At 45.1% G+C, this 14,111-nt stretch overlaps 1 long non-coding RNA gene and 1 pseudogene across 1 annotated transcript; one reads left to right on the forward strand and one right to left on the reverse strand.

Annotated features, from left to right (window-relative positions):
* LOC123132024 (xanthine dehydrogenase-like) overlaps positions 1-14,111 on the forward strand; it is a 44,745-nt pseudogene that overhangs the window by 26,789 nt on the left and 3,845 nt on the right.
* On the reverse strand, positions 10,593-13,436 carry LOC123132025 (uncharacterized). The gene is made up of 3 exons (XR_006464452.1): positions 13,002-13,436; positions 12,683-12,908; positions 10,593-12,430 (listed from the first exon to the last, which is right to left on the reverse strand). It is a non-coding gene; the product is annotated as an uncharacterized lncRNA (long non-coding RNA).

Genomic DNA, 14,111 nt, shown 5'->3' on the forward strand with positions numbered 1-14,111 from the left:
AACTACGGTTTTTTTTACTTCGTCAAACGTCACGACACTTTTTCCAGATGTTGCCATCACCATCCACAGCACCCACGCCAATTCTCGTATTTTTCCGGCGCTCGGTGCATTTTCTAGGGTTTTCCAGGTCGAAAATCGCAAAAACACTGCCCGGACGTGACGCAACATCCGTTTTGTGTCCGTTTTCGTTCCAACCTTGCGTGGGGGCTACGTTGGCCGTGCCCACATGTACGCACACTTTGGTGCAATTGCATGCATGCGATCATGTAGCCCTAGTGCAACCAGCTACTTCTCGGTCTGTCGGGGAAGGGGTTCCCAACTATGGTTTTTTTTCTACTCCGTCAAACGCACTACACCACAACACTATATCCCCAACAGACAAGTCGGTAGGGAAAACAACGTCCACCGACAGACAATCGGTCGAGAAAGACTATTGCCGACCGACCCTGTCTGTTGGGGAAAGTCCAGACGAGAAAGCCTTTTCCCTACCGACATATCTTTCCCAACCGACTGTTTGACGGCCATCCAAAGCATTGCCGACCGACTTTCTGTTGGCCCTGCTATGAACTTTTCCCGACCGACTATCCGATGATAAACTTTCCCGACCGACTGTTCGATGGTACTTTCTTTGCCGACCGACTTTCTGTTAGCCCTACCATGAACTTTTCCCGACCGATAGTCCGATGGTACTACATTTGCCAACCGACTTTCTCTCGGCCCTGCCATAAACATTTCCCAACCAACAATAGGATGTTGTTATCTTTTGTCGACCAATAGTTCGATAGCATTTTGTTTAGCCGAGCAAGATATATTAATACTCAACCGTTATTTGGCTTGTGCCTTTCCAAACAATATCAATCAAGTTGCATATCTCATTGCAACATAGGATATCCTTATAGGTAAAAGTAACTAACTGAAAGGAGGAAGCATTTATGTTTCAATCACCAAGACACCTGATTGGTTACAAAATGAAAGATGCATGTCCAATGTTTCATTGTTTGCTCCATTACACAAAATACCCAATTGACAAGACACCATATAGGTTTACAAAATGATAAAATACACAATGATTTTGCTCCATTACACAAAATGCCTAGCTGACACAAACTGCCATCTTCATGCTTACTTCCTGGTCCTCTTGTATGTCATTCCTACAAAGGATAAAAGGGTGACCAGTGAATTCACGCATTCATGGAGATAATGGAAAAATGATAATTGTATAAAGCGCCAATGGCAAAAACTGTTGGAAATATGCCCTAGAGGCAATAATAAAAGTATTATTATATTTCATTGTTCATGATAATTGTCTTGTATTCATGCTATAACTGTATTATCCGGAAATCGTAATACACGTGTGAATACTTAGACCACACTATGTCCCTGGTAAGCCTCTAGTTGACCAGCTCATTGTGATCAACAGATAGTCATGGTTTCCTGACTATGGACATTGGATGTAGTTGATAACGGGATCACATCATTAGGAGAATGATGTGATGGACAAGACCCAATCCTAAGCATAGCATAAAAGATCGTGTAGTTCGTTTTGCTAGAGCTTTGCAAGTGTCAAGTATCTCTTCCTTCGACCATGAGATCGTGTAACTCCCGGATACCGTAAGAATGCCTTGGGTGTACCAAACGTCACAACGTAACTGGGTGACTATAAAGGTACATTACAGGTATCTCCGAAAGTAGCTATTGGGTTGACACGGATCGAGACTGGGATTTGTCACTCCGTATGACGGAGAGGTATCTCTGGGCCCACTCGGTAATGCATCATCATATTGAGCTCAATGTGACCAAGGTGTTGGACACGGGATCATGCATTACGGTACGAGTAAAGTGACTTGCCGGTAACAAGACTGAACAAGGTATTGGGATACCGACGATCGAGTCTCGGGCAAGTAACGTACCGATTGACAAAGGGAATTGCATACAGGGTTTGATCGAATCCTCGACATAGTGGTTCATCCGATGACAACATCGAGGAGCATGTGGGAGCCATCATGGGTATCCAGATCCCGCTGATGGTTATTGACTAAGAGAGTCTCGGTCATGTCTGCATGTCTCCCGAACCCGTAGGGTCTACACACTTAAGGTTCAGTTACGCTAGGGTTATAGGGATATGTATATGCAGTAACCCGAATGTTGTTCGGAGTCCCGGATGAGATCCCGGACATCACGAGGAGTTCCGGAATGGTCCGGAGGTAAAGATTTATATATGGGAAGTCCTGTTTCGGGCATCGGGACAAGTTTCGGGGTTATCGGTATTGTACCGGGACCACCAGAAGGGTCCCGGGGGTCCACCGGGTGGGTCCACCTGTCCCGGGGGGCCACATGGGCTGTAGGGGGGTGCGCCTTGGCCTAATGGGCCAAGGGCACCAGCCCCACATAGGCCCATGCGCCTAGGGTTCAAGGGGGGCAAGAGTCCTAGGAGGGTAAGGCACCTCCTAGGTGCCTTGGGGCGAGGGAAAACCCCCCTTGGCCGCCGCACCCCCTAGGAGATTTGATCTCCTAGGGCCGGCCACCCCCCCTTGGCACCCCTATATATAGTAGGGGGAGAGGAGGGACTTCATACCTGAACGCCCTGGCCTTTGGTTGCCTCCTTCTCCCTCCCCAACACCTCCTCCACCTCCATCGTGCTTAGCGAAGCTCTGCCGGAGTACTGCAGCTCCACCAACACCACGCCGTCGTGCTGCTGCTGGTGCCATCTCCCTCAACCTCTCCTCCCTTCCTTGCTGGATCAAGAAGGAGGAGACGTGGCTGTTCCGTACGTGTGTTGAACGCGGAGGTGCCGTCCGTTCGGCGCAGGTCATCGGTGATTTGGATCACGTCGAGTACGACTACATCATCACCTTGCAAGCTTCCGCACGCGATCTACAAGTGGTATGTAGATGCAAACTCTCTCCCTAGACTCGTTGCTTAGATGAACTCATAGATGGATCTTGGTGAAACCGTAGGAAAAATTTTAATTTTCTGCAACGTTCCCCAACAGTGGCATCATGAGCTAGGTCTATGCGTAGTTCTCTTTGCACAAGTAGAACACAACTTTGTTGTGGGCGTGGATTTTGTCATCTTACTTGCCTCTACTAGTCTTTTCTTGCTCAACGGTATTGTGGGATGAAGCGGCCCGGACCAACCTTACACGTACACTTACGTGAGACCGGTTCCATCGACTGACATGCACAAGTTGCATAAGGTGGCTGGCGGGTGTCTGTCTCTCCCACCTTAGTTGGAGCGGAATCGATGAACAGGGCCCTTATGAAGGGTAAATAGAAGTTGACAAAATCACGTTGTGGTGATTCGTAGGTAAGAAAACGTTCTTGCTAGAACCCAATTGCAGCCACGTAAAAGATGCAACAACAATTAGAGGACGTCTAACTTGTTTTTGCAGCGATTGATCATGTGATGTGATATGGCCAGAAGTTGTGATGAATGATGAATTGTGATGTATGAGATCATGTTCTTTGTAATAGGATTCACGACTTGCATGTCGATGAGTATGACAACCGGCAGGAGCCATAGGAGTTGTCATTATTTTTGTATGACCTGCGTGTCATTGAATAACGTCATGTAAACTACTTTACTTTATTGCTAAACGTTAGTCATAGAAGTAGAAGTAGTCGTTGGCGTGACAACTTCATGAAGACACGATGATGGAGATCATGATGATGGATATCATGGTGTCAAGCCGGTGACAAGATGATCATGGAGCCCCGAAGATGAAGATCAATGGAGCTATATGATATTGGCCATATCATGTCACAACTATATAATTGCATGTGATGTTTATTATGTATTATGCATCTTGTTTACTTAGGACGACGGTAGTAAATAAGATGATCCCTTATAAAATTTCAAGAAGTGTTCTCCCCTAACTGTGCACCGTTGCTACAGTTCGTCGTTTCTAAGCACCACGTGATGATCGGGTGTGATGGATTCTTACGTTCACATACAACGGGTGTAAGACAGTTTTACACAGCGAAAACACTTAGGGTTAACTTGACGAGCCTAGCATGTGCAGACATGGCCTCGGAACACGGAGACCAAAAGGTCGAACACGAGTCGTATGGAAGATACGATCAACATGAAAATGTTCACCGACGATGACTAGTCCGTCTCACGTGATGATCGGACACGGGCTAGTCGACTCGGATCGTGTAACACTTAGATGACTAAAGGGATGTCTATTCTAAGTGGGAGTTCATAATTTGATTGGAACTTTATTATCATGAACTTAGTCTAAAACCTTTGCAAATATGTCTTGTAGATCAATGGCCAACGCTAATGTCAACATGAACTTCAACGCGTTCCTAGAGAAAACCAAGCTGAAAGATGATGGCAGCAACTATACAGACTGGGTCCGGAACCTGAGGATCATCCTCATAGCTGCCAGGAAACAATATGTCCTAGAAGGACCGCTAGGTGACGCTCCCGTCCCAGAGAACCAACACATTATGAATGCTTGGCAGTCTCGCGCTGATGATTACTCCCTCGTTCAGTGCGGCATGCTTTACAGCTTAGAACCGGGGCTCCAAAAGCGTTTTGAGCATCACGGAGCATATGAGATGTTCGAAGAGCTGAAACTAGTTTTTCAAGCTCATGCCCGGGTCGAGAGATATGATGTCTCCGACAAGTTCTATAGTTGTAAGATGGAGGAAAACAGTTCTGTCAGTGAGCACATCCTGAAGATGTCTAGGTTGCACAACCGTATGACCCAGCTGAACATTAACCTCCCAGATGAGGCGGTCATTGACAGAATCCTCCAGTAGCTCCCACCAAGCTACAAGAGCTTTGTGATGAACTACAACATGCAGGGAATGGAAAAGACCATTCCTGAAGTGTTCTCGATGCTGAAGTCAGCAGAGGCTGAAATCAAGAAAGAACATCAAGTGTTGATGGTCAATAAGACCACTAAGTTCAAGAAGGGCAAGGGTAAGAAGAACTTCAAGAAGGACGGCAAAGATGTTGCCACGCCTGGTAAGCCAGTTACCGGGAAGAAGTCAAAGAATGGACCCAAGCCTGAGACTGAGTGCTTTTATTGCAAGGGGAAGGGTCACTGGAAGCGGAACTGCCCCAAATACTTAGCAGATAAGAAGGCCGGCAACACCAAAGGTATATTTGATATACATGTGATTGATGTGTACCTTACCAGTACTCGTAGTAACTCCTGGGTATTTGATACCGGTGCCGTTGCTCATATTTGTAACTCACAGCAGGAGCTGCGGAATAAACGGAGACTGGCGAAGGACGAGGTAACGATGCGCGTCGGGAATGGTTCCAGAGTCGATGTGATCGCCGTCGGCACGCTGCCTCTACATTTACCTACGGGATTAGTTTTGAACCTTAATAATTGTTATTTAGTGCCAAGTTTGAGCATGAACATTGTATCTGGATCTCGTTTAATACGAGATGGCTACTCATTTAAGTCTGAGAATAATGGTTGTTCGATTTATATAAGAGATATGTTTTATGGTCATGCTCCGATGGTCAATGGTTTATTCTTAATGAATCTCGAGCGTAATATTACACATGTTCATAGTGTAGATGCCAAAAGATTTAAAGTTGATAACGATAGTCCCACATACTTGTGGCACTGCCGCCTTGGTCACATTGGTGTCAAGCGCATGAAGAAGCTCCATGCCGATGGACTTTTAGAGTCTCTTGATTATGAATCGTTTGACACGTGCGAACCATGCCTCTTAGGTAAAATGACCAAGACTCCGTTCTCCGGAACAATGGAGCGAGAAACCAACTTGTTGGAAATCATACATACCGATGTGTGCGGTCCAATGAGCGTTGAGGCTCGCGGAGGATATCGTTATGTTCTCACTCTCACAGATGACTTGAGTAGATATGAGTATGTCTACTTAATGAAACACAAGTCTGAGACCTTTGAAAAGTTCAAGGAATTTCAGAATGAGGTGGAGAATCAACGTGACCGAAAGATAAAATTCTTACGATCAGATCGTGGAGGAGAATACTTAAGTCACGAATTTGGTACACACTTAAAGAAATGTGGAATCGTTTCACAGCTCACGCCGCCTGGAACACCTCAGCGAAACGGTGTGTCCGAACGTCGTAATCGCACTCTATTGGATATGGTGCGGTCTATGATGTCTCTTACCGATTTACAGCTATCATTTTGGGGATACGCTCTAGAGACAGCTACATTCACTTTAAATAGGGCACCGTCTAAATCCGTTGAGACGACACCGTATGAATTATGGTTTGGAAAGAAACCTAAGCTGTCGTTTCTAAAAGTTTGGGGATGCGAAGCTTATGTCAAGAAACTTCAACCTGAAAAGCTCGAACCCAAGTCGGAAAAATGCGTATTCATAGGATACCCTAAGGAAACTATAGGGTATACCTTCTACTTAAGATCCGAAGGCAAGATCTTTGTTGCCAAGAACGGATGCTTTCTGGAAAAAGAGTTTCTCTCGAAAGAAGTAAGTGGGAGGAAAGTAGAACTCGATGAAGTACTACCTCTTGAGCGGGATAGTGACGCAGCACAGGAAACCATTCCTGTGATGCCCACACCAACTGAAGAGGAAAACCATGATAATGATCAAGGTACTTCGGATCAAGTTACTGCTGAACTTCGTAGGTCCACAAGGACATGTTCCGCACCAGAGTGGTACGGCAACCCTGTCCTGGAAATCATGTTGTTAGACAACAATGAACCTTCGAACTATGAAGAAGCAATGACGGGCCCGGATTCCAACAAATGGCTTGAAGCCATGAAATCCGAGATAGAATCCATGTATGAAAACAAAGTATGGACTTTGACAGACTTGCCCGATGATCGGCGAGCGATAGAAAACAAATGGATCTTTAAGAAGAAGACGGACGCGGATGGTAATGTTACCATCTATAAAGCTCGACTTGTCGCTAAGGGTTATCGACAGGTTCAAGGGATTGACTACGACGAGACATTCTCTCCCGTAGCGAAGCTAAAGTCCGTCCGAATCATGTTAGCAATTGCCGCATACTATGATTATGAGATATGGCAGATGGAAGTCAAAACAGCATTCCTTAACGGGCATCTTAAGGAAGAACTGTATATGATGCAGCCGGAAGGTTTTGTCGATCCTCAGAATGCTAACAAAGTATGCAAGCTCCAGCGATCCATTTATGGACTGGTGCAAGCATCTCGGAGTTGGAACATTCGCTTTGATGAGATGATCAAAGCGTTTGGGTTTATGCAGACTTATGGAGAAGCCTGCGTTTACAAGAAAGTGAGTGGGAGCTCTGTAGCATTTCTCATATTATATGTAGATGACATACTCCTGATGGGAAATAATATAGAATTTCTGGACAGCATTAAGGCCTACTTGAATAAGTGTTTTTCAATGAAGGACCTTGGAGAAGCTGCTTATATATTAGGCATCAAGATCTATAGAGATAGATCGAGACGCCTCATAGGTCTTACACAAAGTACATACCTTGATAAGATTTTGAAGAGATTCAGAATGGATCAGTCCAAGAAGGGGTTCTTGCCTATGTTACAAGGTATGAGACTGAGCTCAGCTCAGTCACCGACCACGGCAAAAGATAAAGAAGAGATGAGTGTCATCCCCTATGCTTCAGCCATAGGATCTATTATGTATGCCATGCTGTGTACCAGACCCGATGTAAACCTTGCCGTAAGTTTGGTAGCAAGATACCAAAGTAATCCCGGCAAGGAACACTGGACAGCGGTCAAGAATATCCTGAAGTACCTGAAAAGGACAAAGGACATGTTTCTCGTTTATGGAGGAGACGAAGAGCTCGTCGTAAAGGGTTACATCGATGCTAGCTTCGACTCAGATCCGGATGACTCTAAGTCACAAACCGGATACGTGTATATGTTGAATGGTGGAGCAGTAAGCTGGTGCAGCTGCAAGCAGAGCGTCGTGGCGGGATCTACGTGTGAAGCGGAGTACATGGCAGCCTCGGAGGCAGCACATGAAGCGATTTGGGTGAAGGAGTTCATCACCGACCTAGGAGTCATACCCAATGCGTCGGGGCCGATCAAACTCTTCTGTGACAACACTGGAGCTATTGCCCTCGCAAAGGAGCCCAGGTTTCACAAGAAGACCAGGCACATCAAGCGTCGTTTCAACTCCATCCGTGAAAATGTTCAAGATGGAGACATAGAGATTTGCAAAGTGCACACGGATCTGAATGTCGCAGATCCGCTGACTAAACCTCTCTCGCGTGCAAAACATGATCAACACCAGAACTCTATGGGTGTTCGATTCATCACAATGTAACTAGATTAGTGACTCTAGTGCAAGTGGGAGACTGTTGGAAATATGCCCTAGAGGCAATAATAAAAGTATTATTATATTTCATTGTTCATGATAATTGTCTTGTATTCATGCTATAACTGTATTATCCGGAAATCGTAATACACGTGTGAATACTTAGACCACACTATGTCCCTGGTAAGCCTCTAGTTGACCAGCTCGTTGTGATCAACAGATAGTCATGGTTTCCTGACTATGGACATTGGATGTAGTTGATAACGGGATCACATCATTAGTAGAATGATGTGATGGACAAGACCCAATCCTAAGCATAGCATAAAAGATCGTGTAGTTCATTTTGCTAGAGCTTTGCAAGTGTCAAGTATCTCTTCCTTCGACCATGAGATCGTGTAACTCCCGGGATACCGTAAGAATGCCTTGGGTGTACCAAACGTCACAACATAAATGGGTGACTATAAAGGTACATTACAGGTATCTCCGAAAGTAGCTGTTGGGTTGACACGGATCGAGACTGGGATTTGTCACTCCGTATGACGGAGAGGAATCTCTGGGCCCACTCGGTAATGCATCATCATATTGAGCTCAATGTGACCAAGGTGTTGGACACAGGATCATGCATTACGGTACGAGTAAAGTGACTTGCCGGTAACGAGACTGAACAAGGTATTGGGATACCGACGATCGAGTCTCGGGCAAGTAACGTACCGATTGACAAAGGGAATTGCATACAGGGTTTGATCGAATCCTCGACATAGTGGTTCATCCGATGACAACATCGAGGAGCATGTGGGAGCCATCATGGGTATCCAGATCCCGCTGATGGTTATTGACTAAGAGAGTCTCGGTCATGTCTGCATGTCTCCCGAACCCGTAGGGTCTACACACTTAAGGTTCAGTTACGCTAGGGTTATAGGGATATGTATATGCAGTAACCCGAATGTTGTTCGGAGTCCCGGATGAGATCCCGGACGTCACGAGGAGTTCCGGAATGGTCCGGAGGTAAAGATTTATATATGGGAAGTCCTGTTTCGGGCATCGGGACAAGTTTCGGGGTTATCGGTATTGTACCGGGACCACCGGAAGGGTCCCGGGGGTCCACCGGGTGGGTCCACCTGTCCCGGGGGGCCACATGGGCTGTAGGGGGGTGCGCCTTGGCCTAATGGGCCAAGGGCACCAGCCCCACATAGGCCCATGCGCCTAGGGTTCAAGGGGGGCAAGAGTCCTAGGAGGGTAAGGCACCTCCTAGGTGCCTTGGGGGGAGGGAAAACCCCCCTTGGCCGCCGCACCCCCTAGGAGATTTGATCTCCTAGGGCCGGCCACCCCCCCTTGGCACCCCTATATATAGTGGGGGGAGAGGAGGGACTTCATACCTGAACGCCCTGGCCTTTGGTTGCCTCCTTCTCCCTCCCCAACACCTCCTCCACCTCCATAGTGCTTAGCGAAGCTCTGCCGGAGTACTGCAGCTCCACCAACACCACGCTGTCGTGCTGCTGCTGGTGCCATCTCCCTCAACCTCTCCTCCCTTCCTTGCTGGATCAAGAAGGAGGAGACGTGGCTGTTCCATACGTGTGTTGAACGCGGAGGTGCCGTCCGTTCGGCGCAGGTCATCGGTGATTTGGATCACGTCGAGTACGACTACATCATCACCTTGCAAGCTTTCGCACGCGATCTACAAGTGGTATGTAGATGCAAACTCTCTCCCTAGACTCGTTGCTTAGATGAACTCATAGATGGATCTTGGTGAAACCGTAGGAAAAATTTTAATTTTCTGCAACGTTCCCCAACAAAAACAAACTGGGATTTTAGTATTATAAATACTGGGCATGTTCTAATTAGAATCTGTGATGGGTTAGACATAATAAAGCATGAATGCCACACCGACCCACCATATAGCATGTATGAATCTCCTCAATCCGCAGACCAGGAAGTATATTAAATGGAAAAGGAGCATATGCATCATCTGGCCACAAGGCAACAATTTAGCATGTCCAGACACCCAATTATTGGGAGCAACACATCCACCAAGGGACACATGAAAGTCATTTTTGAAGAAAAGACTGCACTAGTTCTCTTTCTTTTTCTTCTCTGGGGTGGAAAGACCGCACTTTGCTGCACTAGACAGCAATACATTAGGCAAAAATGATTACTATCTAATACACAACTAGAAGTTTCAATGATGAGTGCAGCATGGCCTGGGAAAAGCATTCTCAAAAACCCACGTACATCAGGAGGTTATACATACATTCCCTACGTTAGAAATGAATTTCAATGAGAAGAATCTATCCGAAATCATTTCTAAATGCGGTACTAAGCACATGAGGACATGCAAAATACCAAACAAAATGTCAAAAAGTATCTGAACTTAAACTGCATCTGACTATTATATTCATAAAAGCATCGGAGAAAAGCATCTATACTTTTGTGCCACAAATTAGATTAAATTGATGACTGTCCTCTGATCTCACTGCACTAAGTTGTCGCAATTGCGGGACAAATGTGGGCGAATTAACAATGACCTTTTTAGAACTAACTTGCTTATGCCATATGCATGGTAGGATCACCATTAAGCACCTGACTTGCTACTGCTCAGGATTCAGAAACTGGGAAGATTTCTCCTATACAGTAGAAAAATACTGTTAGGTCGAGGAGGTATGCACATAAATTAATTTTCAAATAGATATCAGCGCTTTAAATGGAATATCATGAAGCTTTCCTTCCCCACTAAAAAAACTGGGTGAAATTTATCTAAAGAATGTTCACTTATGATAACCAAGAGAAACTAGTATCTGTGCATACAAGTGTTTTAGAAGCAACAGATGGAGTACTAATAAATTAAAGCCCTTAGCTACACCGCTGGTCCTTTGCTTTTTAAAAAAAAACTTGCAAGCATTTCATATGTGAGTGGAGTCCTTCTTTTGTTCAGTCAATCACATGCTGCTAGAAATAATAGAAGACCTTAGCTAGCTTCATGCCATATCTTAAAATGCATCTAAGCTAAACCAATATGAGTTGCTCTGCAACGTACAGATACACAGTAAGAGATGTATTCAAAAATAAGTAACAAATTTCCTCATGGATACAATGGCCTTATAAACCAGAACAGTCTACAGTTGTTAAACCATTCTCATTGCAAAATTGCCAAAAACTAATAAGAAAAATGCAACTGTAACATCTATATAAAAAGACTGACAATAAATTAGAACCAACTTTTCATATTTAGTCCATTTTCGAAAACTACTGAAGAAGAATAACAAAAATACTACAGCTGGAAATCTATACAAGCGAAAAGGTAAAATTAGAAAACCAATTAATACATATTAACTCTTCATTCCAGAAGTGAACTATTCTAGACGTTTTACAGAACTAGTGAAGCATATTCACAGAAAATACTACTGTAAACTATGTAGAAGCATGACTGTAAATTACAAACTGCAAACATACGTATTTAATCTTGTTTCCAGAAACTAAAGTAAAGCTATACAAAACTAATGTTCCAAAATTACAAATAAAAGATGTTGTAAGTTTATACAAGCCTAAGAGTAAAACCTCTTAACTGATCTATTCTAGAAGTTACAGAACTACTGAAGCAAATCTATAGTGAAAATAAAACTATAAAATCTTTAGAAGCATGACTGTAGAAATACAAACGGCTAGATATACATGTATTTTGGCTTGATTCCATAAAAAAACTGTACTATATACTACAGAACTAGTGTTGCAAAATTATGGAAAAAATAAGTAGCAAGTCAATACAAGCCTAAGTGTAAAACCACTTAAGAACTGAAATAAGCTACAAGCTTTACTGAACTAGTTTTGCAAAAATACAGAAATACAACAGTAAATCTATACAACCATGAGTGATGCTATGTCTTCCACCCGAAAATCCTTGATTGATGCTATGTCTTCCTACCGAAATTCCTTGTGCTAGAATGGAGCATTGAGACCAACAATTTAACAAACACTTGCATTATGTTGCCCTATAGCAAGAAATAAGCAGGAGGGATAGGAACAGGGAAGGACTGGATGTGGGGAGAGAAAAAGTAAACGATCCCTTGTTGTTGGCCGGAAAGAGTAGCAAAGCTCCAGCCTCTAGGTCAATATCGTCCTCATAGAAGTCATCGACGAAGAGGTCTATTTCCGCCCGCTTGCAAAGCCTATGTATGGTGTGTATCAACTCTCACCTATTTAAGAGGATGAAGATTTAATATACTCCTATGTTTGCAAGAATTCTAAAATGCTTAACTAAAAATCTGAAACATTAGTATGATTATAGGAAGTAATGAATTTTCGTAGGATACCCTTGTATTGACCTTCAAGGATCCTATGAAATAACAAATTACAATTCACAAGCTCTAAAGTTCAGAAATCAATCACAACCAGTTCATACAAAATTAGCTAACTAAGGTTTGCTGCAACAATACTGAAAGGAATACCTGTAGTATTGAATTTTTGTTTGCAATCGTAGTATCAAGCTTGTTCTTCTCAAGTTCTCATCCTCTCAAATCCAGAAATCACATTAGCAGTAGCCAGCTCTTAGACTGCATTGCTGGCTACCCCATTAGCAGATAGAGACCCTGTTTTTGACGTTCTGCTTGAGCTTGAGCTCCCAGCCGAAGCGCTGCTTGCTTGATAGAAGTACCATCCCAAGTCATGGCTGATCTGAACGGAGAAGGGAAAAGCAAACAAATCAACTAATGGAAACACCGATTGGGGAGGGGTGGAGAGGGGGAGGAGAGTGAGAAGAACACCCACCGTCGGGGGAGGGGAAGCACCAACAGTCAACGGCCAGATCCCTCTTCAAACGAACTGGCTGGCACAGATCTGAGGAAGCCCATGGCGTGGCGGCGATGGTAGCGGCTCCCTGGTGACGAGCGAGGGTGCGAGTGCTCTCTCTCGCAGGTGACCCACCTCTCTCTCTCTCTCTCAGCCCCGGATCTGAGAGGGACGGCGGCGTCCACCACCGTGCCTTGGTCTCTCCCCGAACTCCAGCGCACGAGCTAGGGTTAGAAGTGTTTGGGGGCTAAGCAGTGTGAGTGCAGGAGGATGAAGGAGACAGGGCAGCAACCTTGCTACCACGGTGACGGTGTGCTAGAGACGTCGGGCGGTCGGTGATGTGCAGGGTGCCAGATAGCTAGCGGTCGGCGGCGAAGGGAGTGCGTGAGAGGATTTGGGTTTGGGGAATTTGGATTTAGTCGAAGGCTGAATGAAAAAAATAGGAGGAAGAGGCTTGGCGCTAAGTCTTTGGCCCGCACGCGCAAAGATGGGCCGGCCCAATTGGCAACCAACAAGTCGGTCGGCATTAATCCCCGACCAACAGTCCGATGAAGATACAAGCTTTCCCGACCGACAGTCTAACATGAAATATGCAAATATTGCCGACCGACAGTTGGACACGATACATAAGTATTGCCGACCAACAGTTAGTTAGAAGTTTTCCCAACCAACAGTCTATTGGCGAAATTGACTTTTCCCAACACACACCAGTAGGGAAATCTGGTGTGTGGTGTAGTGACGTCACAACACTTTTTCCACACGTTGCCATCACCATCCACAGAACCCACGCCAATTCTCGTATTTTTCCGGCGCTCGGCGCATTTTTTAGGGTTTTCCAGGTCGAAAATCGCAAAAACACTAGCCGGACATGACGCAACGTCCGTTTTGTGTCCGTTTTCGTTCCAACCTTGCGTGGGGGCCTACGTTAGCCGTGCCCACATGTACGCACACTTTGGTGCAATTGCATGCATGCGATCACGTAGCCCCAGTGCAACCAGCTACTTCTCGGTCTGCCGGGGAGTGGGTTCCCAACTACGGTTTTTTTTCTACTCCGTCAAACGTCACGACACTTTTTCCACACGTTGCCAT

This window comes from Triticum aestivum, chromosome 6A, assembly GCF_018294505.1.
Source record: "Triticum aestivum cultivar Chinese Spring chromosome 6A, IWGSC CS RefSeq v2.1, whole genome shotgun sequence".
In the NCBI taxonomy this organism is placed as follows: Eukaryota; Viridiplantae; Streptophyta; class Magnoliopsida; order Poales; family Poaceae; genus Triticum; species Triticum aestivum.